The sequence below is a fragment of the Sciurus vulgaris genome (genome assembly GCF_902686455.1).
Source record: "Sciurus vulgaris genome assembly, contig: HiC_scaffold_629_arrow_ctg1, whole genome shotgun sequence".
In the NCBI taxonomy this organism is placed as follows: domain Eukaryota; kingdom Metazoa; phylum Chordata; class Mammalia; order Rodentia; family Sciuridae; genus Sciurus; species Sciurus vulgaris.
This window is the reverse complement of record NW_027632956.1, coordinates 14713749-14720461: the sequence shown is the minus strand read 5'-3', so window position 1 is coordinate 14720461 and position 6713 is coordinate 14713749.

Below are 6713 nucleotides of genomic sequence, written 5' to 3'. Positions count from 1 at the left end.
AAAATTAAACATCTATCTACAAAAAATAAAATAAAAAATAAAATAATTGAAAGTCCTTCCCAATTTCAAGAATCAAGTAGAACACAACACAATAATACTGGGTGACTTTAACACACTTATCTCACTTACTGAACAGATCTTCTAAATAATAAATAATAAAGAAACCATAGAACTAAATAACAGAATCAATAATTTAGACTTAACAGTTAATAGAATATTTCATCCATCAATGAGTGAATACACATTTTTCTCGGCAGCACATTGATTCTTTTTTAAAACAGAACATATTTTATGCCACAGAGCAAATCTTAATAAGTACAAATAAATAGAGATAATACCCTGTATTCTATCAGTTCATAATGGTCTGAAATTAGAAATCAATTATAAAATAGAAAATAGAATCATTTCTAACATGTGCACACTAAATAATACACTATTGAATGATTAATGGATAATATCAGAAACCAAGGATGAAATAAAAAGATATTTTCAGGTACATGAGAATACTGATACAACATACCAAAATTTCTGGAACACTAAGAAGGCAGTACTAAGAAGAAAGTTTATTACATTCAGTTATTTATTAAAGAATGAAAAGTCAACCAATAAATGAAAACATTACATCTGAAAGCTCTACAAAAAGAACAACAAATCAATACCAAAAAGAGTAGAAGATAAGAAATAATTAAAATCAGGAATCAAATCAATCAAATTGAAACAAAAGAAGTATTTGAAAACAAACATTGACAAAACAAGAATTCATTCTTTGAAAAAAAAAACAATAAAATTGATAGATCTCTAGCCACACTACAAAGAGTAGAAAGAAGAAATTCAAATTATTAAAATATGTGATGAAAAACAAATTATCAAAATTGACACAACTGAAATACAGAAGATAATTTGAAACTATTTTGAAAATTTAATATCCAATAAAACAGAAAATATTGAAGACATTGACAAATTTCTAGAGACATATGACCTAGTATACTGAATCAGGAGGTCATACATGATTTCAACAAAAATATTTTAATTAATGAAATCAAAAACACCATTAAAAGCCTACAAATTTAGAAAAGCCCAAGACCAGAAAGATTCTTATCCATTTTCTACAAGATCTTTAACACCAATACGCCTCAAATTATTCCATGAAATAGAAAAAGGGGAACCCTTCCAAGCTTGTTCTATGAGACTAATATCACCCTGATACCACAATAAGAAAAAGACACATTAAAGAAAGAAAACTCCAGAAAAATATCCCTGATGAACACAGACGCAAAAATTCTCAATAAGTCTGGCAACTCTCATACAAAACATATTATAGGGATGGTGCACCACAATCAAATTCAGTTCATCCAAGGGATGCAGGGTTGGTTCAACATATGGAAATCAATAAACATAATTAATCATATCAATAGACTTAAAAACAAGATTCACATAATCCTATCAATAGATGCAGAAATAGCATTTGGCAATACAACACACCTACATGTTCAAAACAGTAGAATAACTAGGGATAGTAAGAACATACCTCAACATCATAAAAGCCACATAAGCTAAACCTAAGTATAACTTAATTATAAACAGAGAAAAATTGAAAACCTTTCCTCTAAAACCTGGAACAAGATAAGGATGCCCTTTTTCACCACTTTTACTCAACATTGTCCTTGAAATTCTAGCCAGAACAATTAGACAGAGGAAAGAAATTAAAGGAATACAAGTAGGTAAAGACAAAAACAATAACTGTTTCCCAATTACATGATTCTATATTTGAAAGATCCAAAAATTCCATGAAAAAACATCTAGAATAAATATATTCAGCAAAGCAGCAGGATATAAAATAAGACCATAAATCAAATACATTGCTATATATCAGTAATGAATCCAATGAAAGAGAAATAAAGAACACTACCACATTTCCAATCACCTAAAAAGAATATGTGGGAATCAATCTAACAAGGGGTGAAAAACCTCTAACAATGAAAACTACAGAACACTAAAGAAAGTGAAGAAGACCTTAAAAGATGGAAAGACCAGGGCTAGGGTGATAGCTAAGTTTGTAGAGTGTTTGTCTTGCAAGCACAAGGCCCTGGGTCAATCCCCAGCACTGGAAAAAAAAAAAAAAAAGAAGATGGAAAGACCTACCATGTTCCTGGATAGGCATACAACCAAAAGCATTATACAAATTTAATACAATTCCTACTAAAATTCCAATGATGTTCTTCATAGAACTAGAAAAAGCAACCATGAAATTCATTTGGAAAAATAAGAGACCCAGAATAGCCAAATCAATCCTTAGAAAGAAAAGTGAAGCAGGGAACATCACAATACCAGATCTCAAACTATACTACAGAGCCATAGTAATTAAAAAGACATGGCATGGTCACCAAAACAGACATATAGACCAATGGTACAGAATAGAAGACACAGAGACAAACCCACAGAAAAACAGGTATCTCATGTTAGGTAAAGGCACCAAAAATATTCACTGAGTAAACATACCTCATTCAGCAAATGGTGCTGGTAAAACTGGAGAGCCACGTGTAACAAAATAAAATTGTGCCCTCATCTCTCACCCCGCATTAAACTGAACTCACTATGGATCAAACATTCTGGCACTGCAACAGAGACCCTGGGACTACTAGAAGAAAAAGTAGGTCCAAATCTTCACCATGTTGGTCAAGGATCTGATTTCCTTAACAAGACCCCTAAAGCACAAGAAGTTAAATCAAGAATCAATAAATGGAATGGTCTCCATCTAAGTAGCTTCTTTTCAGCAAAAGTAATATTCAATAATGTGAAGAGTGTCTACAGATTAAGAGAAAATCTTTACCTCATACACTGTGGAAAAAGCATTAATCTCTAGGCTATTTAAAGAACTCAAAAAATTAACACCAAAATAAACAAATAACCCATACAATTAATGGACTAAGGAACTGAACAGACACTTCACAGAAGATATACAATCATTCCACATATATATGAAAAAATATTCAATATCTCTAGCAATTAGAAAAATGAAAATAAAAACTTCGATTTTATCTCACTCCAATCAGATTGGAAATTATCAATAATTCAAGCAACAATAAATGTTGTCAAGGATGTGGGAAAAAAGGCACACTCATCCACTGATGGTGGGAATATAAATTATTGCAACAATTATGAAAAGCAGTAAGGAGATTCCTCAGAAAACTTGGAATGGAATGACCATTTGATCCATCAATCCCACTCCTCTGTTTATACCCAAAGTACTTACAGTGCCACAGCCATACCAATGATTATAGCTGCTCAATTCACAATAGCTAAAATATGTAAACAGTCTAGATGCCATTCAACAGATGAATGGATAAATAAAATATGGTATATAGGGTGCATGCCATAGAATATTACTCAGCTTTAAAGAAGGATAAAATTCTGAAATTTGCTGGTGAATAGACGGAGTTAGAAAATATCATGCTAAGTGAAATAAACAAAACCCCATAAAACCAAAGTCCAAAGGTTTTCTCTATTATGTGGATGTTAATTCACAATAAGTTGGAGGGGGCAATAGGGAAGAATAGAATCACTTTATATTAGATAGAGGGGAGCAAACATAGGGGGATTTTTATTTGGGTGGCATGATAGTAGAGTGAGACAGTCATTATACCTCATGTACAAATATGACTGCATGAATGATGATACTACAATTTGTATAATAAGAAAAATGAGAGACTACAATTAATTTATGTATATTTCAAAATGCATAAATGCATTCTGTCATGTATAACTAATAAAATTAAACGCATCTGGTTTAAAGTGAAAATGTAAACAAATTAATTAATAAAATAAAATATTAAAAATTGTACTTGTGGGAAAAAAAAAAAACTTTTGTTCCTCTCTGTATCTTCAACTTCATCTCCACAGCTGGTTTTTTAACTTCTTCTGTGCCCCTGACAAAGGATTGCTTGTACTTCCTCTGTGCATTGTTTTTTTCTCTGCTTCAAATACTAGCTGAACTTCTCAGCTAACTCTTCAAGTTCTTTAAGCCTTGTATTATATATATATATATATATTATTTCTCCAGGAATTATTCAGTGGCATTCAGTCTTTCTTTGACTGGTACTCCTCATGGAGTTGGGGTGTTTGCTTTTAGTTCACTACCAGACTGCTTACTAGAAGCACTGGCCATGTTCTGCTTAACTCTTACTTTCATTCATTCAGCAATTTACCCTCTGAGAGAAATGTCCTAGGCATGCTGTTAGATATTTATTGTATTGTGAAAAATACACTGGGGACAGATTCCAGGGGGTACTTGGATATTCATTTGATGATTATAGAGAAGCCACTAGAAGTTTAAAAATATAGGAGTCATATTATTTGAATCATCATTTACAAAGAATAGCTATATTCAAAAGTCAAGTTTTGTAAAGGGAAGAAATTAAGCTTGGGTTTGGAAAGGTTTTATTGTTTTTAATTTTTTGTTTTACTTGAACGTTTTTCACTAAGCAATTGAAAATGCATTTATGGGTGTATTAGTAGTCTTAAAATTAGATGAGAAAATGTGCTGATGAAGGGATTTAGAAGTCACGAGTTTATGAATGGTGATGTGGAAAAGTTCGTCTTATGAGAAATTGGAATGAGACAAGCAGAAGAATAAGGAAAAGTCCTATAGCATGCCAATATGAAAGAAGTTGGCAGGAGCAATCAGGAGTAGGAGGAGAAGCAGATGTTCTTGTACTGGACCATACAGAAAATACATTGCATATAGAGGCATATTCTATTTGCAAGTATTTATGCTGTGGAGCAGACATGCCCCTTATGAGAGATTGGAATGTTTCACAGTCTATTTTGTTCAACATGGCAGTCAGTGTGTCTGTTGTGTCCTTCAAAATGGCTAGTGTAATTTTGGACCAAGATTTTTAAATTTAATTGATTTTTGTTAATTTAAATTTATATTTAAACAACATTTGTGGCCAGTTGAATTGCACAGGTTTGGAGTTATCACCATATGTGAGGATGTGATTTAGAATTTGGAAAGTCACCATTTTTAGAGGGAAATGATTGTGAAATTGTAGTGCATATGGAAGTGGATAAAGTTCAACAGCTTAGAAAAGTAAGAATTGACTAAAAACACTGGAAAAGTTGTCTTTGAAAAAAAATTTAGATTATATTGTAAGGGGTAAGATGAAGGACCAAAATACAAAGGGTTGAGAATGTAGCAGGGTGTTGAATTAATTATTTCAGCTTGTCCCTTGGAAAGCCTCACATGGCAGGAGGATTTGGGTTGACCTCTGAATGTGATTAGGGCTGTAAATTACTTACATTAGTTTTATGATTAGCATTTTTACTTACCTCATCGTAGGAGAGGTTTGGAGGAACTGTAATAATAGTTGGAGTGTTCATGGTCTGGTGGTTTAGGTGAGCTGAAGGACACTGGGAACTTTTTACCTGTTAGTTTCTATAATCTTTATCTGGAAATAGAGATTGGGAGTGAGAATCAGTAGCCTGTGATTTACTTTCCTCACTTATAAGTGAGAATTAAAATAATATTTATTACTTCACATAGTTTTGGTTATAAAGCTTTAATATGCTTTCTGTTCTTTAAAACTCAAGTATGGAATTGACTGCTTGCTTATGTGGGGGTTATGGAGTTATAGAGCACCTCCAACTTTTGCTCAATTTTGCCTGATTCTAAAACGTTCCTAAAAGAAGACTATTAGAAAAACTGGAAAGTGATATATAAATTTTAATGATAGGGAGGTGGTATGGTTTCCTCTGAGTGACTCAGACTTGCAGGGTAGAAATTTGAATTTTTGTCTCATACATAGCTGTAGACAACTAACTGCCTCCTTATGTTATGGGCAAAATAAGATCGATTTCTTATTCATGTTGTTGGATGGGCAGAATTAATATTGTTAATGTCCATATACCAAAAGTGCTATACAGATTCAATGCAATTCCAATTAAAATTCCAATGACATACCTCACAGAAATAGAGAAGCAATCTTAAAATTCATCTGGAAGAATGAGAAACCTAGATTAGCTAAAGCAATCCTTAGCAAGAAGAGGGAAGCAGGGGGTATCACAATACCAGAACTTCAACTCTACTACAAAGCAATAGTAGCAAAAACAGCATGGTATTCACACTAAAATAGACAGGTAGATCAATGGTACAAGATAGAGGACACTGACACAAACCCAAATAAATAGAGTTTTCTCATAGTAGACAAAGGCTCCAAAAACAAGAAATGGAGAAAAGATAGCCTCTTCAACATATGGTGCTGGGAAAACTGGAAATCATTATGCAACAGAATGAAACTAAACCCTATCTCTCACCCTGCACAAAACTCAACTCAAAATGAATCAAGGACCTTGGAATAAGACCGGAGACCCTGCATCTTATAGAAGAAAAAGTAGGTCCAAATCTTCAAATTGTTGGCTTAGGATCAGACTTCCTTAATATGACACCCGTAGCACAAGAAATAAAAGTAAGAATCAATAACTGGGATAGATTCAAACTAAATAGCTTTCTCTCATCAAAAGATACTATCAGCAAAGTGAACAGAGAGCCTACACAGTGGGAGAAATTTTTTTGGCACTCATACTTCAGATAGAACACTTATTTCCAGAATATATAAAGAACTCAAAAAACTCTACAACAAGAATACAAATAACACAATCAACAAATGGGCTAAGGAAATGAACAGACACTTCACAGAAGAAGATCTACAAGCAAT